This window comes from Erpetoichthys calabaricus, chromosome 5 (genome assembly GCF_900747795.2).
Source record: "Erpetoichthys calabaricus chromosome 5, fErpCal1.3, whole genome shotgun sequence".
NCBI lineage: Eukaryota > Metazoa > Chordata > Cladistia > Polypteriformes > Polypteridae > Erpetoichthys > Erpetoichthys calabaricus.
Genome location: NC_041398.2, coordinates 111,973,141 through 111,999,285, shown reverse-complemented (window position 1 = coordinate 111,999,285; position 26,145 = coordinate 111,973,141). Strand labels below are relative to the sequence as shown.

The 26,145-nt window shown below is 35.7% G+C and overlaps 1 protein-coding gene across 10 annotated transcripts in view; it reads right to left on the bottom strand.

The window, feature by feature from the left end:
• Positions 1 to 26,145, bottom strand: part of apbb2b (amyloid beta (A4) precursor protein-binding, family B, member 2b) — a 342,228-nt gene that overhangs the window by 231,184 nt on the left and 84,899 nt on the right. For 8 of the 10 annotated variants that reach the window (XM_051928061.1, XM_051928058.1, XM_028801948.2 and 5 more), the window contains one exon: positions 4,433 to 4,535. The gene's annotated coding sequence lies outside the window, so the exon portion shown is untranslated. Of the gene's footprint in view, positions 1 to 4,432; positions 4,545 to 24,502; positions 24,522 to 26,145 lie in introns of those variants that run through there. The other 2 variants (XM_051928060.1, XM_051928062.1) reach the window with 2 other exon arrangements.

Below are 26,145 nucleotides of genomic sequence, written 5' to 3'. Positions count from 1 at the left end.
CTCCGAGTCATCTCCCCTTTTATGAGTGACTGTCAGTGGCCGTACTTCGTACAGGTCTTTGAGCGCACTGAATACTTGTAACTGGTGTCGCCCGTCGGCTACTTTCGACAGGGAATGGAAGCAATTGTCGAGTAACAAAAATTATTTGTAAGTAATTTCACATTGAAGAAATAGTAAAAACTTGATCACTTGGGTCAATATACACAGCAAATACAATTGAGAATACACCACAATCTGTATGATTTAATTGTTGTTGTGCGTCTTCATAAACTATGGGAGGTTTGTAAGGAAACAAAGCATGAAGAAAACGAAGCTGCTCTTCGGTGAGGTTGAATTTTTTTATCAGTGTTTAAACTGTCATAGACATGAATTACAGCACCATCATAATAGGTACACACCCAGTGAGTCACTCGTTCAGTAGCTGTAGAAGGTAATATTTGAATATGTTTTGCATTTTGTGGAATGGGCATTATAGGTATGTCAGGAGTCCACATTAGCAAAACCTTTTGAGGGTGGAAAAATGTATGCGCAGCTAAAATTTCGTTGAATTTGCTCATGTGATCTGTTGATAAATAATCATTATTTACCAACTCATTCATTGCAAAATCTGACAGTGGTAAGATCACTCCTTCCATAACACTAAACACAAACACTAAGTAGACACTAACACTAAAAAACGGCAACACCACCGGGAACAACACTAAATGAGATAAAGTAAATGTCTGCTAAACACTAAAGTACAAAAACGAAGTAGAAAGTAACAGTAAACCGCAACACTGCCAGGAGCACCGGCACACCGCGTCTACTAAACACTAAGAAACACTAAGTAGAAACACTAAAGGAAAAAAATACTATTGAGTAAGTACCGCGTCTACTAAACAGTAAATCAGTAAAGAAGAAAGGACTAAACACTATGTAAAAAGAACGGCAAGACCGCGTCAGCTGCGGAACTCAGCTCGGAGCGAAATGAAGTGAATGAAATCAGGTGAATGGGAGAGGAGATGATCACGTGACTCTACCACCCATCTTAACTCTCCATCCCTCCACAAACATAGTCTCTCGGATCCCAACTCTCCTTTATATATATAGATGCCTTCATTCACTTCAGATATTAATTGCATATGCATACTGACTTTGGTTTCAAACTTTACTGATCATCCCACCTTTGACTTTTCTAGACACTTTGTGCACCTCCACAAAATTACAGTTTGCCAACTGACAGAATCTATTATCCTTGCAAAAACTGAGTTTCTTATTTTGGTGCTTCATTATGTTGAATTGTTTGCACAAATAATGATATATTGAAAATCTCAAAAAAGAATAATACAACACTTAATTCCTTACTTCAAACTAGGGTTCCTTCTGGTTTGGCTGAAAATTTGCAGTGTGAAATACAACCCAACTGATAGGAGACTGAAACAATGTAACTAACTATCTCCTGATTGGGTACAGTGCTAATAAACAGATAATGAGTATGAAAACACCTTTAAGTTGTTAGGCCAAGCTGCTTGTATGTCACATCAGCAGACAGGCTACATGTCTAACACAAGATTTTAGTTATCGAATGATGAGATAAATATACAGTAATCCCTCGCTATATCGCGCTTTGACTTTCACGGCTTCACACTATCGCGGATTTTATATGTAAGCATATCTAAATATACAACGCAGATTTTTCGCTGCTTCGCAGGTTTCTGTGGACATTGGGTCTTTTTACTTCTGGTACATGCTTCCTCAGTTGGTTTGCCCAGTTGATTTCATACAAGGGACACTATTGGCGGATGGCTGAGAAGCTACCCAAACACAGCACGCAGTTAAGTTCCTGTGTACTGATTGGCTCAGCGACGGAGCACCGAATTCGATTCCGCTGCGTTAACCAGGAAGTCTCGTCTCGCTCATTCAGCATCAACGTGCTCCTGTTACTGCTTCAGGGGCTGTGCCCAAGCGCCAACAGAAGATGCTAACGATTGCCGAAAAGGTAAAAGTTTTGGATATGTTGAAGGAACGGAACAGCTACACCGCTGCAGGACGCCATTACGGCATCAATGAGTCCACGATTCTTTTTATTTAAAAAGGAGGAAAAGAATATAAGATCTACGGCCGCAGTGTCCTTTAACCAGGGCGCAAAACGAGTTGTAAGTGGATGTAATAAGGCGGTAGTCCAGATGGAATCTGCTTTAGGGATTTGGATTGAAGACTGCCGGAAGAAGAACAACGGTGGTGCTACACAATCGCCTGAAGAGGCTCCTTTAGAAGAGCTGTAATGTTCTCCTTTGTAAAATTAAACTCATCGTTATCGTACAAGTCGTCGTGTCATTGTTGGTGAGTAACCATAATTAATTTTCTACGTACAGTACTTATTACATGTACATAGTTTAGTGTCACTGTACACACATTTTACTGCATACAATTTTTTTTTGCATTGTACATATTATATGCTGGTGGCCTGTCTGTCGTAATGGCTGTAACATATGTGATATCGTAGACGCTCGATATCTTTAAAATATTTAGGTTTTACTGTATATAAACAGTGTGTTTACACACATAATTTCAACGAATCTTAGCTAATATCTAAGAGAATACAAAGGGTTTATGCTGTATAATTGTGCGGGAAATGTTTATAATAGTGTGGGAGAGTTTATAAGGGCTTAAAATATATAAAAATAACCATATGGTTTTTACTTTGCGGATTTTCACCTTCGAGGAGGGTTTACTGTAACTGCAGTCTACCATGGAAGCCACATTTATATCCACTAAAAAGAAAAATCATAAAAACCAAACCATTTATCCATTTTCAAACCTGCATAATCCAATTCTGGGCAGAAACAGCACTGGACAGAAATTAGCATTTAGCAACTCTATATTGAATTTTGAAAATTTAGAAGTAACCACTTTATTTTGCTGCTTATTACTTAAAATGAGAAAAAAAAAATACATTCACACAGGGACAATTTAATGTCACCCTTTCCCTAACCAGCGTATATTTTGGGATGTAGGCATAAAAGAAGGAAAACATGTACACTCCACTTAGATAAAATCTAGGTGTTTGATTTTAACATTGGATCTTTGAGGCAGCACTGCTAGCCACTGCTCTATCAGGTCACCATTTGGTAAATTTACACAATTTAAATCAGATAGATATTTAGTGTCATACTGAAATAAAGCAAGTATTCGAAAAAGGTTTACATAACAGAGAAAATGGTTTATGGTTATCTCAAGGAAATACAATATTTTCACTGAAAACAAAGTGTGTGCGTTTGCACACAAATAAAAAGGAGGTACTGTATACTAAAAACTAATTCATTTTATAACTAAAATCTGTACAATTATTCCAGTTTTACAAGCAGTGTGTACTCACTTTACTTAAGTAAAAGTACAAATAGACAAGCATAAATGTACTCTAGTAGAAGTTAAAATTCTCCACTGACCTTTATTTAAGTAAAAGTAAGAAAGTACTTGCTTGAAAATATACTTCAAGTATTAAAGTAAAAGTACTTGTTGAATGTATTCCCTGATTCAACAGTACAATTTAAGATGACATAAAGCATTAGTTTATGTTTAAAACACTATGTCACAGATGGCTATTACAAAACAAATCATCCATCCATTTTCCAACCCGCTGAATCCGAACACAGGGTCACGGGGGTCTGCTGGAGCCAATCCCAGCCAACACAGGGCACAAGGCAGGAAACAATCCTGGGCAGGGTGCCAACCCACCGCAGAAACAAATCATTATAGTATATAATATAACTTACACAACTGTCTAAGATTTGACATTCTCCAGCTAACAATATGATACCAGAACATTTGCTTTTCTCTAGTCTTAAAACTATTCCCATTACTTTACCTAAGATACAATCAACTTAGTTGAACTGAATTATTAAGGCTGACATGACACAGGATAGTAAGCTTGCAGTTCTTAAAAATGTCTTTATTTTGCAGTGGTCACCAAAAACACACTTTTAGAGTCAGTCCTCTCCTGTATGTTTAATCAGCATCATAAATGTTGTCCAGTCCTGATGGTTTCTTGGTATTTTCTGTTAACCTTTAATGTCGTTAAAGAACATCAAACTGAACAATCTCCAGATTGTTTAATATTAATATTTCCTGCATTACCCAGTCAGGAACCTATGAATTCATTGTCCTTTAATATTAAAAGGCAGTGTCTAGTATAGCATCATATTCAAAATGTTTAACACATAAAAGTCTAACAATATGTATACAAGAGCAGATATATATTAGAAAAATTACTACCAACCACTTTCCACTACCATGCAAGTGCTATTGTGAAGTATTTGGAATGTTGGCCTTTCTCATATGAAGCAAGGGACAACTGTGCCATGTAAAGTCTAAACAAGTACACACTACACAAACAAACATATTAAGAAGATTATTTAGTGGACTGATATTCAGAAATAAATTGTGCACATACGTGAGTTGTATGGATAATAAGAAACTCCAGGATAGCGTCTGCCCATACTGGTTTGTCAGCAATAGATGCTGACTTAACCTTCAGAAGGGAATGCAATTTTCCCCTAAAAATAAGAAAATGCAAACAATAATTAGGAAGTGCAATAATTAAATAAAAAGTATCCACTAAAAAAGAACAATGATGTAGTATATTTTCTGCAGTCACCAGTTCACCTTCATTTATGTAAAAATAAATTAAAAATATAAGCAATTTGCAGTTGCTATCACACTTTCATTTAGGAATCAGTGTCCATTACTTATATGACAGCATCAATAGGAGCAAAAATCTGAAACATTAACTAAAGATTTCTCAAGTGATTTAAACCTTGTCATACACAGGACATGGAATTCTTCTTTATAATTTTACATTTATTACATGGTCATAAATTCAATTCAGTGTTATCATTTCTATTTGACCTAAACAGCTCACTTTATCATCAGGCAGTAAGGTACTGAGGGTCAAAACATTCAGCTGTAAAAATGGTAGAAAAAACATCATTATATCTTTCAAATGAAAAACTAGAAAGATATGTTAAAAGGTCTCTTAGGTCAAACCACTAGTTATAGAACATAAGAAATTTGACAAATGAGAGGAGTCCATTCAGTCCATCAAGCCTGCTTGTGAGTGTGCAATGTCGGTCTTAAAATGGTATGGTAGAATGTGTGCAAATAGAATTTTACTAAAAAACTGAGAAAAGGGTTCACAAAAGTTCCAACAAATATCCAGGTTGCTTTCTTCCTTAACCCCATTCTAACATCTGCTTCCATTAACGTAATATGATAATCATAATGGCAGTGTTGCAGGTAAGCAGCTTGATTGCAGCTGGCTGGTTAGCTGGGGGTAGAAACTGCTACTTGCACTTCTGAGTGTCCTAGATATGTGTCTCAGCCTTGCCATTTCAGACAGCATAACTGCCACAAGAAGGAGGAGGACATGACACTTGACAATCTCTCGGCAAAGACAGCACATGTCACTGAATTTAACCAGCAGCATATGTAAGTGCTCAATAACCTCTATCACGGGCAGTTCAATATGCTACTGTCCATTTAACTAAGTAGAGGTAGAACATGCTTCTTATAATTCCCAGCATCCTAAGTATGCCTCACAGCCGTGCCATCTCTGGGAGTATAGTCGATGAGAGAGGGAAATGATTCCCTTGGTGATACCTCAGCAAAGACAGAACATCTCTGCTGAGGAATCAGTCTTGAGTTAATGATGTGATGGCATCTCATGCCATCAGAAGGCCTTTTCCAACTCTTTGAGGGATTGCATCATTATCAGAAACTGTAGGCTGTTTAAGGTCAACACACACACATATATATATATATATATATATATATATATATATATATATATATATATACTAAATGGTTGATTTTCATTTATATTATTGGTGTTTTGTGATTTACTGTAAAGTAATATTGCTTCACTGTCATTATATTAGAAAGTTTTAAACATTTTTCTCAAAATAATAAAGCATTATGCATTTTTGCCAATACTTTAATTAATGGTCACTTTTAGTGAAGGTTGTAACAAAATCATTGATACCCCATTGATGCCTGTACACAATAATGATCACTTTTTATCAAAAATCAGAAAATCACCTATAAAGTCGGTGTACAGAATCAATTGCAAGTTTAGCATTGTGCTTTGAAGCTAGATGCACTGACATAACTATTTATTTTGTTGCCAGGAGAAAGTTTTACTTCTGAGCGGAATACTGCCAATCTGGAAACAAAGATGACACAGACTGGAGTAAACGCTTTTTGTTTAATTCTGCAACATGCTGGGTGGTACAGATTGGACCAACATAGTTAACTCTTGCTGCCAACATGGCAATTGCTACTGCTTGAGCATAAGTCTTACTTAGAACAATGCCGGCACAGAAGGTTTTTTATTTCTTCTTGGGTCAATGTCTAACACATTTCTAAAGGCTTTAACAAGAGGATTTGTGCACAATATGCTTATCTGTTTTGTCTGGTGTTAAAAAAGAGAAAATTCACTATGCATATTGTAACTTTAAGGTCCTTAGGCTCTAAACATTAAATACCTCACCTAGTAACACAACACTGACTATGCATTTGTAAAAAGAAGAAAGCAATAAGTCTTCTGTAATGTCCCTGAAAAACAATTTCACACATCAAACAGATGAACAGTGGAGTTAAAACAGTCATTGGCTACTGGCAGCAGAGGAGAAAGAAACTCGTACACAATTAATATAAAAAAATAAATTCCCTGGTCCTGCCAGTGCACCTGATGTTCAAAGACAGTTGTACTATGAATTGATATTTAGAAAGTGTATTGGGATAACATATGACTATACAAAGCTGAAATATTTTGTTTGCGGATTACAAATCATCCTAAATGCTCCTAGCTGTTTGATCAATGCATATCTAGGGCATCATAGCTGTTACAAGAGGAGATTCATAAACTCCTTTCTTTGATCTGAGTCCTGATTGTTCAGTGACCGAACACATTTAAAGAAAAACATAAAAAAACAAATATTAATCCATTAGATAAACACAGGGTAATTTATTTAAGCAATAAATTAATATGTGAATAACAAATACACACCTACTAAATTGACTTTTTAGTTGTCTCCTGCAACTACTTCTATGTGTACTCTCCGTCTCCTATTTGTTATTAACCCTTAAAATTCATATTCATTACTTAAAAACAATAACTTAAGAAACACCTAAAGCAATCAGATGAATTTTTACTTAAAATACATTTCACCAAGTACATGCACGTATTAAATTATAATCTGGACAAGATCCTTCTGATTTTGTGATAATAACTTTTTGAATAAAATGGGTAGGATTTTTAGACTCGCAGGTCTCAAATATTTCGACACTCAGACTCATAACCTAGTGATTTGCAGCCATTTGCTGTAACACAAAACAGAGTGACACAGTCTGCTGAGTCAAAAAAAAAACATTACTTAAGTAGTGAAGGCCACTGCAAATCTCCTTGAATGCCAAGATGTAGGCACCTCTCCTATAACAGGTTCCCATCTTCACTATACAGGGGGTGTCACAAATGTAAATGAATGAGAGTAACCTGTGTCTGGACAAAAACTTTCATGGAATATTACTTTCATAGCGAATGTTGTGGTGTTTAAAGATTCTAATGAAAAATATGAAATTAGTGTTTTTATTTAACTTTCTGCTCTGCTATAACAGGATTCAGTGCATGATTGTATGATGCATTATTTGAAACATAAGAAGATGACATTTGGATATGCTTTGTTAACCCATACTAGATTTGTCTTAAAGTCTCTGATTAAATATATGAAACAATCAGAATGGATAGGATGCATATAGCATCTTACCAATGACATTAAACTAATTTGAAATATATATATATTGGTGAATATAGACAAAAAAATTAATCACATTACTTGCACAATATGTTCCCATGTAACATATACAGTCAATTTATCTGTTTCTTCTGTTTGTGTGAAAAGACTTAAAAATATATCTTTCAGTAATTTCTTGTCAGTGTATATAGTAACTTTCTGAAGGAAAACCAGAAGTATTCAAAATCCAATCAGCTCCACACGTGATTGTAAGAAATATGAGTAAAACTTTCAACCTCTTTCATTAAGACTAAGACTAAACACGTAACATTTTATTAAATGCTTAAAGTCATATATTTGACTTTTGCCAAGTTATGATTCATTTTATAAACTTCTTTTAATTCATTGTGAAATTTCACCATAGAACAATCTCACTTCATTCTACTATAACTTAAATCAATATAAACATTCATATAACAAGACAGAAGCCTGGAACAACACAGTGAAAATTTAGAATCCTTGAACCAACAAACACAATTAAAGACTAATGTAGCTGTAATAATATATAAAAAATTAACAACCTAACCATATATGTATATTTCTTTATCTTTTTATTTGCTCCGCTTTATGTGTGAACTGATATCAAAGGTCTTCTTCATGAAACCTGTGAATAATTTTATGCTGATCAAGTGGTTTGTACACTGCAATCACACAGAGCATTTTCAGAACATAAACAAAGTTAGGTGGGACAGTCTTCAGTTACAGCGACTTAAGCTTTGGAGTAACCTACCTGCCAAACTGAGGGATGCCTCAACAGTCTTAACACTTTGACATTAGACTAAGCAACTTTTGACATTGCAGCTGCAGCACAATGCCAAACAACAAACATATGATACTGGGAATATCCGGAAGTTTGTTTTACTCCAGAAAATAATATATCAAAGTTTTTGCCCAAAATTAGTTATTCCCACCACTAACCTTTGACACACACTAAATATTTCATATTTACTCATTTTGTCTTTGTAGTTTCTATACCACTTGGTTTAATAAATGGTGATGTGTGTGATGGTCTCAGATACTTCCTCTATAAAGAGGGTTAATGAAATTATCAATTATTGTAATTTATGTTGTGGACATTTCCCAGTTTTAGGTATCTTTTCATAATAAAGCAGTTTGCAAACCTTGTCTTTATCAGCCACTAGGCTGGCTGGCTTTCACTGCAAATGACTCATGCACAAAGAAGAAACTAACTCTGGATGGATTCCCAGTCCACTGCATAAAACGCTACCGTATACAGGGGCCAAAATAGCCAAGTATCCTAACACATATCTTTAGGATAAAATGATTCATGCACAGGGAGACTGTAAAATTCAGACAGTGACTGGGCTGAGATTCAAACCTGGAGGCAGCAGCAATGATCACTATCCTACCATGCTTCCCATGCAGCAGACAACAGTGTGAAAACAAATCTAACAGCACTCCCATAGCAAATCTCAGAAAGCAAAAATCAGATATTAAAAAACTCCAATGACTGACAACAGTTTGTTCAACTAAAATTAGATTGTCATTTTAGAATTGTTTCATATAAATGGGTGCATAAAAACAAGTTTTATTCATGCAAACTGTTACTCTGATTAACAGTATAATTCAGTTAATGAGAACTCTGTAGCAATGAAAACAAGCAGATGCATCAGGCTGAAAAAGTGGCAGGTGAGGAAAAACTACAGTAAGGCTTTGTGCGAAGTATGAATATCAATGATTTTCAGGCTCAAAAATGACAGAAAATTATAGTTCAAACAAGAACAAAAGACAGCATTGCCAGACAATACAATGAGCATATTATGAGACTAGGATGGAGGCAACTGCATAATGTGTCATTGTCCATCTAGTGCTATATCTTTAGACAAAGAAAAGCTTCTTTTTCATGCATTAAACATTACCTCTAAAAAAGAGGGCGCTAAAACTGATTTTATCTTTTATACATACTTTACAAGAAACCAAGAAGAAATGGTGTGAAGAAGCTTACGTAATTTAGAAAATTAGAGATGTTTTGGTGTAATTTATCAACTTTTGTCCATATACTATATATATATTTTGAGTCTACAAACTTGCCAATTATGTCAACCAATCAAGAATTAAGCATTGACACATATCACACAGACCTGCATTCGACCCACTTATTTTGGCCTCTAAGCAGCTAAAATGCATTATTTTTTTTGTAAACAGATTTTTATTATAAAAAGGCATGTAACACTAAAATGTTTCTGTATAAAGAAAAATTTGCTTAAAGACAATAATTAAGAGTGAAATAAAGATAAAGCATTCTCGATCCACAAGCGAAAGAAATGTGTGATGGGATAAATGGTCGGTAAAAAGAAAGCGTAGGTATCTGCCTGGTATTCTCAACAGAAATGGTTCCTGTTTTGTCGCTCAGTGTTGCCAGGACAGGCCGAGTTGCCCATGACCTTAAGCTGGACTTAGCAGGTTGAAACAACATGTGGATGGATTAAATACTTCAAAATGACTGATATTAGCAGGTAGTGAGTAGACAAAAACATGGCTTGAATCATATATAAATGTGAATCACAATAAGAAAAAATTGGGTGTAAAACACTGAAACAGAGATTTTATGAACATCTGTACCAATTTTAAATGCATAAACTAAGGGCTGAAAATATCGCACAAAATTACTCATTGATAAAACCATGGTCTAAAAGACAGTCATTGGAACATATGAAAGTGCATCTAAAGTTTAATTTAAGCTATCATCTGCTAATTCTCAAGGGATCTTTGTTTTCCCAACTATCAATCATTCTGTGAAGAAACACAGTTTTGTGGTTACAACAAGCCATTAATAACTTCCTCTAAATCCTGCCAGTTCCATTATGAACCTGCCGTAACATCAGTGCCTGATTTTTACAGTTTTTTTTTTTATATACAAGTATGTACTTTAAGACTTATGAACAAATAAGATGGAAAGCAGATTTTAAACTATTTATGTTATATTGCTTTGCACTTTTCTGTGGATCAGATGAAGCAAGTGCAATTTAATCAAGTGCTGCATTTTCTGTATTTTCTCTCATCTTGGTTATTGCATTCAAAATCAAAATGTCTTTTTGAATGATTTTGGAACATTTATACCACAATATTTCCATTTATTTTCAACACATATGCGGAGTCTTCTTTCAGTGATTCATACATTCATCTTCCAGACATGCTTATGCTTATATAGAGTTTGGGGGTTTAGATTATATGAGCACAAGGAGGAACAGGGTATGAACCAGCACTGCCTCAGTCATTAGTATTAGTTCAGTTTTTACAGTCACCATTTAACCTAACCTGCATTATTTTGAGGTATGCAAGGAAACTGGAGTACCCAGAGAAAATCCACATGCACACAAGGAGAACATGCCACCTCCACATTCCTGAACTTGGTCTCCTAGCTCCAAAACTGTATACTGAGGATATACCTAGACAATACACAATCCTTCTTTTTATTTCTTAATAGACAATAAGAATTATAGAAGAAGCAATGACAAGAAAACAAAGAACTACTATCATTAGTTGCAAAAATAAATCAGCTCAAAAGGAATATTCATTCAATTTCTGCATCCACTTCATCTTGGTCAAAGTGGCAGGAAAGTGTGGCTTGTCCAAACTGTAGCAAAAACAGAATGTTATTTAATAATATGTTTAAAAGAGATAAAGTTATTACTGTGTGCACTTAACAATTAACCAGTGGTGTACTACATAAGAAGCAACATTCATATTAACCATGGAGCAATAATTTTAATCAAAAAACACTGGAGGATTTCCAATTTTCAATATCTGGTAGTATCCTAATCTCAACCAACAACACTTCTGATGACCAATTTAATGTTTTCTTCTTTCTCTACTAGTGATAGTATTGACATATTACACACATATCCAGATATGTATTAAAATTACTAAATTAGTTTACAGAACAGAAAAATCTCAAGTGAACTTGAGTGGTAAATATTATGTTACAGTCCTTCTTTATGAAGATTAGGATGCTGCTTTGACACAATTCATTTTTGTTTTCAGTCACAATATTTAGGTGGGACATCTTAGCTCTACTTTAACTAGCAGATTTAGTAAATGTTATATACTGGAATGTAAAGTGTGGCCAAGTCATTTCTACCTCTAGGAAAGAGAGAATTACAGTACGTAGAAAAGTGGTTTGCTACAAGTTCAATAAACTTTTAAATAACTTCTCACCTCTGTGGAATAACAAAAGTCAAACAGTCAGGCCTACTTTAGCCTATTTCTATAAAATCCAATGTGGCTATTAAAACTGCATTATTTGTCAACTGACATTTTGTCGCAGGTGTGTCTCTTACAAGGTATATCTACAAGGGAATGTGTAAAGCTTCCAACCAGAAATCTAATGTGCCTCTCGCTGTAGTTTCCCCAAATAAGGAGGATTCTGAAGATTCACCTCTGTTCTGTCTAAGTACTGAACTATAAAGGACTTTCAGTCAACACTTCTGAGGAAACAAAAGATACACAAAATTAGATGATTTTCCAAAATGAAAGAATGTTACATGCTGCAATTCTTATTATGAAACAGTGAGATTTACGGTTTTTTTTTTCCTTACTTAACTATTTTGTTTTTACTCTCTGCAGCCAATATCCAAGGTTGGTTTCTGTCTTGCTGGCAGGACCTGATCCTACTGAGACAAGCTCCAGCCCTATAACTCCAGCAGAGAAACAGGAATCTGATTGGCTTCCAAACTTTAGCTTGTTTTATCTTATGGGATTTCTTAAACAGTATTAAATAAACAAACAAACCATAAACAAATAATTTGTCAATTAAAATGTCATTCAATTATCCAGACATCTTGTCACTACTACATTTCTACAGTTAACCAACAAACCCAGTAGATGTGTCCTTAAACAAGATGGACCAGAATCAGGATGACAATCTGACACTGTGTTCAAAGAAATTCCAGAACAACACCACAGTTCTACACTTTCATCTACATAGTAATAAACTAGCAAAAGACATTCTGGGTTGGTGTTTCAAAAGTTGTCTTTCTGTAGGACCTTAGACTCCCAGGTTTTGTTCTTTTTTTGATAAATGAATACAGACTTCAACTTATTTTCTAACTCTTTGGTATTTTTTCCTATATTAGCATAATTTACATTGTTTTAATTTAAAGATTTGTGTTTTGTATTAGTTCTGTGGTATAAAGTTCTTCATTATTTCTGTATTGCTTTCAATCTTGGCAGTCTTTCCATTACTCTGAGCTAATGTGGTTTTGCTATTATTTCTATTAAAATAAATGATGCAAAACTTTGTGTGCTTGATTTGTAAGCTGCACAAAAATTCAGTGTGGAAACCAGCTCCCCAATCCCGACACAGACAGTCAGAGACACAGGTGCAGCACACAACACAGTTTTATGTACGTGGGGAAGTGATTTTCTCTCGCTCCCCACATCAGGAAATTACAAATAAAGAAAGCACCAAGGCCCAGTCCTTTTCTTTTCTCTTTTCTTTCTCCACCTCCACTCCTCTCCCAGCAAGCTTCATCCACCCCCTCCGAACTCTGGCTCTCCGAGTAGTGATGGCTGGCACCTTTTATAGGACACCCGGAAGCATTCCAGGTGTCCAACAAGCTTCTTCCGGCAGCACTTCCGCCACACCCGGAAACAGGGTGTGCAAACAGGGCTCTGTAAATGTTCAGGCTTCCCCTGGCGGTGGCCATGGGCCCCAATAAGACTGAACTTCTATGCTCCCATCTCATGGCCCCACTGCAAGCCAGGAGGCTGCCTTCTATCGTTCCGGGGGAAATAATGTCCCGAATAAGCTATCTCCCCTGTCTTTCCACTATGGAAGTGTCCCAGCCAGGCAAGAGCCCTGGTGGTCTTGGCACAGCAGCATATAATCAAAAAGCAAAAAACAAAATACAAAAAGTTTTAAAAGACACCAGTGAAAAAATTTAACTTCCAGAGTAAAAACACAGAAATAACACTTGCCAACTAATCAAACTATACAAAGTGTGTATTAAATGTTTTTTCTGCATTGATTAGTTTACATAGGCAAGCATTAAATCATTTCTAGGCAGTAGAGGTGAACGACTATAATTAATAATTGACAATTAAGGTCTTTGATATCAATATCAAATTAATTAACTTCAATTAACAGTACAATGAAATATACACCTTGTTTTGCCAATTGCATACGTATACTATGTTCCGTCTACAAACACTACAGTAGAACCCCCACAACTTTGCAGGGAACAACTTATAAAATGGTTAATATGAAATTGTTAAATGCTGGATGAGCTGAAAAATTCAAGATGCAGTGTTTAATGATGTTTCTTTTTTATTTTTGGCAATAAAGACACAGCACACATATTATAAAATATGTGTCACTATTTTTAATACAGTAAGTTACTGACACACAGGTGGAGCAATGGTAGCACTGCTGCTTTGCGATAAGGAGATTGTGGGCTTGCTTCCCTGGTCCTCCCTACGTGGAGACCACTTTGAGTAGTGAGAAAAGCACTATATAAATATGAAGAATTATTATTACTATTATTATAAATATATAAAAAATTAAATGTAAGTATAACATAGAAATATTCCTCCTTTTTCCCCAAATTAAATAAATGTTTCTTCTGAAAAAGAACAGCCACCACCATCACTTACCATTCAAAAATGTTCAATTTGGGAAAATGTTAAACATGGAAATGTTAAATTGAGGTTCAACTGTTTTAAGTAAACACATGTTGCACCTGCATTCAAAATATAAGCAGATAATAAAACCTTAAATGCCAGTAATGTAAAATTAAGAATTTAATGTAACCACTGTCTGATAGTTCTGTTATGCATGTAAACACATTGAATGTAATGATGTGAATGTATTGCAAGCTCAAAAGGTATGTTGATAGTAACATTACATGCTGCCAACAAACTCCAACTGTATTGTAATGAAACGATTGTTCATTTAGAGGAGAAGCAATGCAAGCATCTGCTTTTCAGTATATATACCTCATCAATATAATTGAACTGTTATGCTCAAGCTGCTCATCACAAAACATTCGTAGCTACATAAAGCACTACTTGTTTCAGATCTGTTTTGATTTTGGCAACAAAACTTTGGAAGACCAACTGCAGTAGGAGATGACTTTTCTACCCTGAATGTTGAACATTTTTTAAAACCATTGTTGCATATAGTTTTAATCAGAGTTTTGTCTTCTGAAGATTAAAATATGATGACTACTGTTATCCAATAGCTTGCTGGATACAGACATACATTATAGCAGAAACAGGTAATGGTTTACTGTGTCATGGACCTAAATTTACTGGAACTTAGTGCTTTTATGCACTCTTCATATTGGACTGTGTGATTGAATTTTTAACAGCTGTATAAATGATTGAGAAGCATGCTTTTGAAAACAAATATTTCCATAAGAAATGTGCATTCTCTTAATTTTAACATGTAAACACCAGGGGCCTCATTTATAACGCTGTGCGTAGAACTCACACTATAACATAGCGTAAGCACAAAAGTGGGAATGTGCGTACGCTCAGAAAAATCCAGATGCAGGAATCTGTACGTACACAAACTTTCACGTTCTTCCACTACATAAATCCCGATCAGCGTGAAAAGTAACGCACGTGTACGCGCCTTCTGTCCCGCTCCAACTCCTCCAAGAATTACGCCTCTTTGAATATGCAAATCGATATAAATAGCCTTCTGAGAAAAGACAATGGGAAAAGCACAGGGGAAAATATAAGAATTTCAGCGAATACCAAGTGGAGGCAAAGGAAAAACGTACTATTTGCTGGTTTAAACAGTGGTTTAATCAACAAAAGGAAGTTGATCGAGTGACAGAGTGTCGGACAAACTCGAAAGCTCAAGTTCACAAAGTCGCACAGTGCCCAAAATAAAAAAGAAATCACATATCAAAGTCGCCGTAAATATAGGCAAGTCGTAGCCCACCGTCTGAGTGTCATATGAAAGCTTATTAGGGTACAGACAAAAAAATAGGCACACAGTGGGGTAAAAAGCACGAAATGTCAACTTTAATCTCGAAATTTCCACTTTAATCACGTAGTTCATTTTGCCATTAAAGTAGAACATCATAAACTTCATCTTAAAATCGTTTAATTTACTAGTTTCTCAAATCCCATTGTAACTAAAGTAGGACGTTAAATGTTTTGTTCTGTATTTGATCTTCTTTGTGCTCTGTGTGTGAATCACTACATGCTTCTTAAACGGGCTTTCTCTTTCTCCAACAGAACACATAATCCATTACATTCGTGATATTACAGCTCTCTGAATAATTAAAATACTGAGATGTATATGTGATATCTTTTTCATGATGATAGGAATGAAAGCATGTTATTAAACATGGGAGCACGGTGGCGCAGTGCTTGTTCATATCTCACGTAAGAGGCTTGCTGCGCCATGCGCGACTTTCAATGAAATAATTTATCACAGCGGTACTGTCTCCTTCAAACGTACTAACCTCCAATTCCTGTCCTTACTTTTCTTTCTCCAAATACCCAATCGCCACACAATCAGCTATGTAATAGACGTGAAGCCATTTGTAAGCTCAGAACATCGATTCTTCAAAACTTTTAAGGAACATTGAAATATCTTCGTAGTACATGTTTAATTATTCTATCCATCTATCTTTCCAGTGTCGCGTCAGCGCAAGAATACAACGCAATGCAGGAACAATCCCTGAACTAGCTAGCGCTGCGGCACCGTGTCCTCACATGTTTAATTATTAACAATACAGATTATTTAAATGAAGTTAAAGTTTTATCTGTATAATATAATCAACATATTTTGCTGCATTTCATCTTAAAAATGAATACCGTCATCATATGTAAATATGCGCTTTATAAAGTGGCGCAGGTTGTGCAATATTATAACTGTAGTGCAAGTTTACAGTGAGGTAATTGTACTTATAAGTAAACAGTTCTACAAGGAGCACTTGATGGACTGATTGAGTGCGTTTAGAGTTCTTGGGATGAAACCTTTTCTAAACCGCGAAGTCCATACTGGGAAGTCTCTAAAGCGTTTTGCCGTGGCTCAGGCAGCGTCTGCTTCATGCTGTATACCAATATTTCTCTTTCCGATCAGCTGCTGCTGTGATTCCCCACTCAGATACAGTGATATAAATACTCCGAGTGGTGCAGTGAGAGTAATATGGAAAAAGATGATCTGCTGTGGCAACCCTTAACGGGAGCAGCTAAAAGAAGAAGAAGATGCAGTGAGAGTTACAATGCTAAAGCAGTTATGGTATTTGGAATACTATGGCTATTCCCTGGACCATTATATTGCTACAGGTTAATTACAATCAGATGCATTACACTAATAAATAATATGCAGTTAGTTTCAGTGTATTTATAAAGCCGCGTCAGGAATGTGGAGCTATGAAAGAAAGGGTGACCACGCAGGAACAGTAGCACTGCTTTGACGCTGGGTGCCTCCAGTCTGCAAAACGGAGCGGAGAAATTGCGTACGCCAAGGTATGAGTTACCGTGGAAATGTGCGTGGCTTTACGCCAAGTTTAGGTTTTATACATCGCAATTTGAGCGTGGAAACGGGAGTACGCAACATTTCTGTGCGTACGCACCGTTTATACATGAGGCCCCAGGTGAACTAGGCTCATCATTACTTATACTTCTCAATTTTTCTGGAAGCTGCTGCAAAAAGAAAAAAAAATATGCCCACTTCTTAAAAGAATTTATTTGGATTAGACTCCAAAAAATCGCATTTAGCGCTTTGCACATAGTTAGTCCTATGATGTGAGTGCCACTGATTTACCAGTGCAGTCGCGTTTAGTGAATGTGCCACTAAAACAATCTAATATATACAGTAGCTTAAATAATATCATCATGTGTCTATTTAAATGAACAAAAGGTATCTAATTATTTATATCACACAGAAATGCAGTAAACCAATTTTTCAAATGCAATTTTAAATTAATAATATAAGTAAAGACATTGTTCAAGTTGAAGTCTTAAAGTAAATAATGGAACTCTTAAAGTAAATAATGGTGTCAATGAAGTTACAATTACATAAATGTTAAAACAACTTAACTAATAACATCCCCAGCATGCTCTTTAACATTAAACTACCTGACAACTGAATTAAGAACTGTATATTGTTGTTTAATTTTTTCTATGCTCCCAGACTTCTAATATACCTTTTGCATATGATACAATTAGCAAAACAGACAAGAAATAATAACTAAGAGGCAAGACAATAAAACCAATATTAACATTACGACCAAAACACCATAAGAACACCATAAGAAGCTTGTTTATGCCAATTATTGTTCATTTATTCAATGAATGTCTCAAGTAGATGAATATGTACGTAACCTTAACACTCCCAGTTACAAGAGGGACCAAGTGACTGCATGTTTTTTTTCAGTGATTGCAATGCTTAGCCCATTCTACTGAGAAAGCGGGAGAATTAGGTGCCATAAATCAGGTTCGTTTTGCAGAAATAGCTGCCACTGCAAATGACTGGACCTCATCACATCTGCAGTGTTCCACTGTTGCTCCCCTAGCTCCTGCCATTAGCACCAGCCCACATTGTTTCATTGGCTGTTTACACTTTTGCTTTGCCAGCAACTTCAAGACACACAATTCACTGCTATCCCCCTTAGTCTGCCCTCTTATCTCTCACAGATTGAGGGGCCGTGTGTATCAAACTTCATCTATTTTATACTATCTACATCAGGTCATGTAAAATATATCTGACAGAAGTGAAGGCATTAGAACAGTAGTAAAAATGTTGAAAATGATAATATAATTTTATATATCCATAATGTAAAAACACCAAAACAGAGTAAAGACAATCGCAAAGCTAGCAATTGAGTATCGAGTTCCACTAAATCTTAATATAATCAGATCAGCAATAATGTGAGGTGCCACATTTCATAGTGTCTTTAATCAATAAATCAAATTCCAAAATATCTTATCTGGCATTAAACAGAGTCCATACCCATTTACTGATGAGAGTAGATGAAAAAAGTCCACTAGCAAAAAATAAATGGTAAATATATGCTTAGTGATGAAAGTTGGGAATAGAAAAAGTTACTGAGCAGAATCAACAGGCATATTTCCCTTTTTAGGGCTCATATATTATCACAGCATAATTCAGAAAGTTTTTTTTTTAAATAAAGGAGTATTTTTTTTTTTATCAAGCATTAAGCAAATGGCCCAAACAAAATGAAAATAAATCTAACAAAAACAAAATGTAAAACTTTTAAAAAACTAAACACAAAGTTTTCTTGTCTTAATAAATTATTACATACCATGCAAACATCTTCTTTGTAAAAAATATACAAGTATCAGTTGAAAAAGATTGAATATAAATAGGGCATCATACTTACAATGTGGAATTTCATTTATATAACAAAGAAGCAAGACAATATTATCAACTATGTAAAATGGACTGCTTTTTAAAATGCTAAACTACAGGGGTCCTAGTAAACAAAACAATAAAATAGGAAAAATGGTAAGGAAGGAAACAGAATAGTAAAGACAAAATGACTGTAGTGTTTTAAAAATGGAATCAGGAAAAATATAACAAAAAATAAAACACAAACAAAAAATATCATTGGAAGTACAATAAACATGTGGACAACCAGTTTAGAAATCCACTAAGCTTTATGTCTAAACAAGGAATTGTTATTGACTCTAGGATGTGGGATTAAAATCTCAGGCATTTTCCCAACACAGGAACTTTGTTTTCAGGAACGAATGAGTTCCTGTACAATGTAAGCCCTGGCCCACTTTTGGTTCCAAGCCACTTTCATGTGTTGCACTCACACTGCACAACAAGAATTGTAACCTTTATCAAAATGATGTGCAAAAAAGAGCGATGTGGTGCAAAGTGCGAAGCGTCCGGGAGTTTACGAAGCACACTCCCACCATATTGCTTCAAAGTGATTGCAGCTTCATTGGGGAGATTATTGCTTCAATGCAGCGCACAGCATAGCACACCAAGGAGGCAGCAATGAAAAGTGATGCGGTGTGAAATGTGGTGCTCCATCTACACCAATAACTCTCTAAACTCCTCACAGATTTGTACGATGGCTGCAGTGCTTGTGGTCAACCAACCAGCACAAGTTCTTGCCTGAGCCCCACCCATAGTAGTTCCTGGTTGAACCAAAACTACATACCCTGGAGAAGGAGCTAAAAAAAGCACCAAGAACTACAAATGGCCCAAATTCTTGCACGGGTAATCCTACAAAAGTTCCTGAGTTTCTAAGAAAAGTTTTTGTTATGGGAAAGTACCTAATGACAGTGTAGAACAGCTGGGTTACTATATAAGCTTTCTTGTTGAAGTGTCTAGAATTAATATGTTTCAAAGAATACATGCATATACAGTGGTGTGAAAAACTATTTGCCCCCTTCCTGATTTCTTATTCTTTTGCATGTTTGTCACACAAAATGTTTCTGATCATCAAACACATTTAACCATTAGTCAAATATAACACAAGTAAACACAAAATGCAGTTTTTAAATGATGGTTTTTATTATTTAGGGAGAAAAAAAATCCAAACCTACATGGCCCTGTGTGAAAAAGTAATTGCCCCCTTGTTAAAAAATAACCTAACTGTGGTGTATCACACCTGAGTTCAATTTCCGTAGCCACCCCCAGGCCTGATTACTGCCACACCTGTTTCAATCAAGAAATCACTTAAATAGGAGCTGCCTGACACAGAGAAGTAGACCAAAAGCACCTCAAAAGCTAGACATCATGCCAAGATCCAAAGAAATTCAGGAACAAATGAGAACAGAAGTAATTGAGATCTATCAGTCTGGTAAAGGTTATAAAGCCATTTCTAAAGCTTTGGGACTCCAGTGAACCACAGTGAGAGCCATTATCCACAAATGGCAAAAACATGGAACAGTGGTGAACCTTCCCAGGAGTGGCCGGCCGACCAAAATTACCCCAAGAGCGCAGAGACGACTCATCCGAGAGGTCACAAAAGACCCCAGGACAACGTCTAAAGAACTGCAGGCCTCACTTGCCTCAATTAAGGTCAGTGTTCACAACTCCAGCATAAGAAAGAGACTGGGCAAAAACGGCCTGCATGGCAGATTTCCAAGACGCAAACCACTGTTAAGCAAAAAGAACATTAGGGCTCGTCTCAATTTTGCTAAGAAACATCTCAATGATTGCCAAGACTTTTGGGAAAATACCTTGTGGACTGATGAGACAAAAGTTGAACTTTTTGGAAGGCAAATGTCCCGTTACATCTGGCGTAAAAGGAACACAGCATTTCAGAAAAAGAACATCATACCAACAGTAAAATATGGTGGTGGTAGTGTGATGGTCTGGGGTTGTTTTGCTGCTTCAGGACCTGGAAGGCTTGCTGTGATAGATGGAACCATGAATTCTACTGTCTACCAAAAAATCCTGAAGGAGAATGTCCGGCCATCTGTTCGTCAACTCAAGCTGAAGCGATCTTGGGTGCTGCAACAGGACAATGACCCAAAACACACCAGCAAATCCACCTCTGAATGGCTGAAGAAAAACAAAATGAAGACTTTGGAGTGGCCTAGTCAAAGTCCTGACCTGAATCCAATTGAGATGCTATGGCATGACCTTAAAAAGGCGGTTCATGCTAGAAAACCCTCAAATAAAGCTGAATTACAACAATTTTGCAAAGATGAGTGGGCCAAAATTCCTCCAGAGCGCTGTAAAAGACTCATTGCAAGTTATCGCAAACGCTTGATTGCAGTTATTGCTGCTAAGGGTGGCCCAACCAGTTATTAGGTTCAGGGGGCAATTACTTTTTCACACAGGGCCATGTAGGTTTGGATTTTTTTTTCTCCCTAAATAATAAAAACCACCATTTACAAACTGCATTTTGTGTTTACTTGTGTTATATTTGACTAATGGTTAAATGTGTTTGATGATCAGAAACATTTTGTGTGACAAACATGCAAAAGAATAAGAAATCAGGAAGGGGGCAAATAGTTTTTCACACCACTGTATCTCTTTTGTATTCTATATGCATATGTTTCTTTCATATCCTAGGATAACACATTATATAAACTACGCCTTAGGTATGATAATCAGAATGCCGTGGAAGGGTAATCTCTGAACCATTAATATTTAAGGTATCACCTTTAGTGAAAAGTCAAGCAAAATGACACCTTTTATTGGCTAACTAAAAATATTACAATATACAAGCTTTCGAGGCAACTCTGGCCCCTTCTTCAGGCAAGATGTAATCAAACAGCATAGGAAGATGTTTCACCTCTCAGTCCTGTATATTTTTATTATAGGAGAAGTCATACAATGGTAATTAATAAAAGCAGGGCGTTGTTTGTGAAATAAGTGTTTTACAATACTATACATTAAGGAGTTAGGAAAATGAGAATAAGTTAGTGAACATGCTAATATATGGGATGAGTTTAGTGGTTGAAGACATGAAGAGCTCTTATAGGTAGATTTTACACAGACCCCTCTCATGAAAATTAATAAACTTTGTAATAAGTTGCAGTAGATATCCTTAGCTGGGGAGAACAGAAGGTGCCACCAGATCCTAGTGATCTTATATAGAAAATTTAAAAAGAGCTACAAGTATTAAAATGTGGCAGTCCATTTATCAATTAAGTATGTGGTGAGGGGTAAGTTCATTAATGATTTGATCATCTGCACTATTTTATTAATGAAATTAATAAAATATCAGCTAATCTCCTAAAATACTCATTCACATATTGTTCAGTGTTCATAATAACTCTGGTACCACCCTTATCTGTCACATGTTTAATGATATTTGGGTTTTTATGTAATGTATGCAAGTATTTTATTTTGCAGAAGAAACATTGTAAAACTTCATGCAGTTGTTGTGGAAGTAACAATAGATTCAACAGGTCAAATCCCAGAAGTAGAGGACCAGAGGTGAAGAAAACTGTGTGGAATAAAGACTATTGATGCCACATCTCACATCATAGGTGCTCTGATTATTATCAGTATATTAATGGTATTCTGCATCCATTATAAATTGGTACTTTTATTTCCTGTTATTTTAGTTTGTCTTTGTTTTTACCATGTTTTGGTGTTCTAACACTAGATATATATAAAATGACTGTTCAGTTTGTTTTCTTCATTTATATCTAATATTTTGCATATGCTAAAGCACTTTCTTATCTTGGAGTATTAATCATAAGACCTGTGGTGGACAGTAATAAATTACATTTATTTTTATTACTGTCATTGAGTAGTTTTTGTAGGGAATTGTACTTTTTAAGGGATTTTTAAATTTCAATACTTCTACTCATTTGTTGTGGCCTTGTGTCTCTGCTTGCACATGGTGATTGATGTGAAGTGGGAGAAGCAGTGGAAAGTTATCAGTGTAGAGGGAGCAGCAACACTCTCTACAAAAGAGGAGACATCACTATACATCACTCATAATATTTAGAAGAGCTGTTCAAAAAACTGATTTGTATGGAAAATTCTCTACTGAGTTTACTTACACTAAACAATAAAAAAACTAAACCAAACTAAAGAATATAGTAACTTTATTCTATTTGTATTTTAATTATCATTGTGTACTTCTAGCAATTAAATAAATAGTCTGCTTCTATAACTTTAAATCTCATTCAAGTGGAGGGGAGTACAAGGTGCTTTGCAACTGATGATAAGCCCCTTTTGATAGAAGTCTACAATAATAACTGTAAGTTGAAAACCATAAAGCTGCTGTGTGCTGTGTTTAAAGTTTCTTACAAATATATTTTTTATGTATTTCATAGACATGTACAGGCTAATTTTTTTTAAATTTAATTGCTACATAAGGTAAAGTATGCCATTTACTGTAATAAATATATGCTGTCAATCTACCAATCCAACTTACTGCTATACATATTGTGTTTATAATTTGTAATGCAAAGCATGGAAAACTGAAGACACTTGCTAATTAATGATAATCTATATTTTTGAGCTTCTAAAATAACTAAATTGTACTTTTATTTTAGTATTTTTTTGAGAAACTATACTTTTTTACTTTTATTTGAATAATTTCCATGTCAGATTTTTAGTAGTTTTTTCCCCTCTGCACAAAATATATTCTTTGTTCACTAATGACTGACAGTGTAATCTGGGGCCTTTAGTGAATGCAGCAAATTTTCCAGGCCATTCCACTAGAGGGATCCAACTATGAAAGCTTCATTTCTTTATTTATATTCCACATGCATATCTTAAGGGAAAAGAAACCAAGCAATAAAAAGAAATTTAGGAGCCTGCATAACATGAATCATAATATACAACAGCATTAAGTCCACAGAAAAGAATGCTTCAGCCATATGACACTTAGCAGTTTACCTATGATCTCAGTCACTAAGGCCAGAAAAAACAGACTAGAGATTTGTTAAAAAGCAAAAAAACCTTTAAAAAAGAATAAGCACATAATCCAGTGTTTGAAATTCGGCAGGTACACATTTCCCTGTCAGCTACATAAATTTTCTGTTCTGTCTAAAACAAATCAATATAATGTTTAATTTAAACCCCAAAATTTACATCTGTACTTTACATTGATTCCTCCATCAACAGCATGAGCTTGCTAGTCTGACTCAGTTTACTGCGTCTGAGTGCCCCTTTAATGAGCCAGGGTTAGCTGATGTCACAGCTGTGATTCGGCATAGAAGGCAATAAAGGTTCTCAACAGACAAGAGCTACAGCACACATCAGCAACAGACAGCAATAAGCTCACACTCACCTTCCCCTGCTGCAATCCTTTGCAAGCCCAAGCACAAGTGAGAACATGTGAAAACAGCACCTGCGTCACGCTGCAACGGGAGGGGGACTCTCATACAGCCATTAAAAATGCACATCGCCAGTACCTTCTCCATCTACTAACAGGCTCCAGGGAAACACTGGCATGTCTTGTGACTTTGTACTATAGCGTCACCTTGGTATCAAAAACCTTTTACAATTTTAAGGCACTAATACATTAAAAACAAAGACAGTAAATCCTCTAAATCTGCATCCTGTTCATGTTTTAGTATGCCCATATAATGGTGAGTGGAATCAATAAATAATATGCAGTTTTTAGGTGTAAAACTTTTTAATTTTTATAATGTCTGTTAAAAAAACTTTCATGCACAATATATGCAGATCATTACTAATCATTTTACTCAATTCCCTGATTTGTATATTTGCTTTTTTATATGATTTCCAAATGCCAATTTCATGTGATTTGCACTGTACATGTTGTGGAGCTTCACTTAATTTAATGAGACAGTGCTGCCTCACAGCTCCAGGGTGCTGGGTTCAACGTCACACCAGGTAACTGTCTGTGTGGAATTTGTACATTCTCCCAATATTGCCAGATCTTCCCACATCCCAAAAACATGTAGTTTAGATTAATTCACTACTCTCAACAGACCCTGTACGAGTGAGTGTGAGTGCGTGTGAGTGTTTCTGAGTGTGCCCAGGATGGACTGGTAGCCATTTCAGTGGTGATTCTTGCTTTGTATGACACTACTCTGGACTGAATATCACTGCTCTTCCACACCTCACTATCTCAACGTATCAGTGTGTTTTTTCTACCATTACTTCATTCGAAGAGGAGCAAATTAAGTTAGCTGTAAATAGACCAAGAAGTTATGTGTTTGAGTGTAACCTGAAATGTCTTCACTAGTCTTGCATCCAACTCCTCCCAGTACCCTGTTATAAACTGGTGGATAGGGTTTTAATACAGCTTGGAGTATAATTGGTAACAGTGCCACCATACTGCACTTGCATACTAGATTGATTTGTGTCCAAGTTACCTGTGGAACCTGCATGCTCCCCAAAGAATACTCTAAAATGACCCCTGTTTGAGTGACTGTGGGTAGGACTGAGTGTAATAGGTGTGCTCAGTAACAAACTGACATCCCATAAAGCTCTGGTTCATGCAATGCATATATACACGGCTATATGTAAAGTCTTCAGCTCTCTGAGATCCAGTAAATAAAGCTTCTTCAGAAAAATAAATGGATGGATAAAGAAACTACACAAAATATTGACTTATTCATTTTAAGTTGTGCTAATTTCCTAAGAAGCAATTTACACTAGCTGTAGTATTCCTATTGGCAATTAAAAATTGCAAAATTCTCACTAATGATACACAAGTATATTAATATGAGTAGGATGATTTGATGCAAGATTATGCCCACAGTAAATACAAAAAGAGGAACACCAATACATCCTTAAGACATAAACTAAAAACAAAATGATCAATAGGGCCTCATGCTGCACTGAAAAATACATAAACATATTTGTAGACCCTAGAAGAACAACCATAAACCTGAATTCTAAAAAAGTCCCCACTCAAATGTACACCTCATTCTAATCCATCATATATTCTTAATAATTACT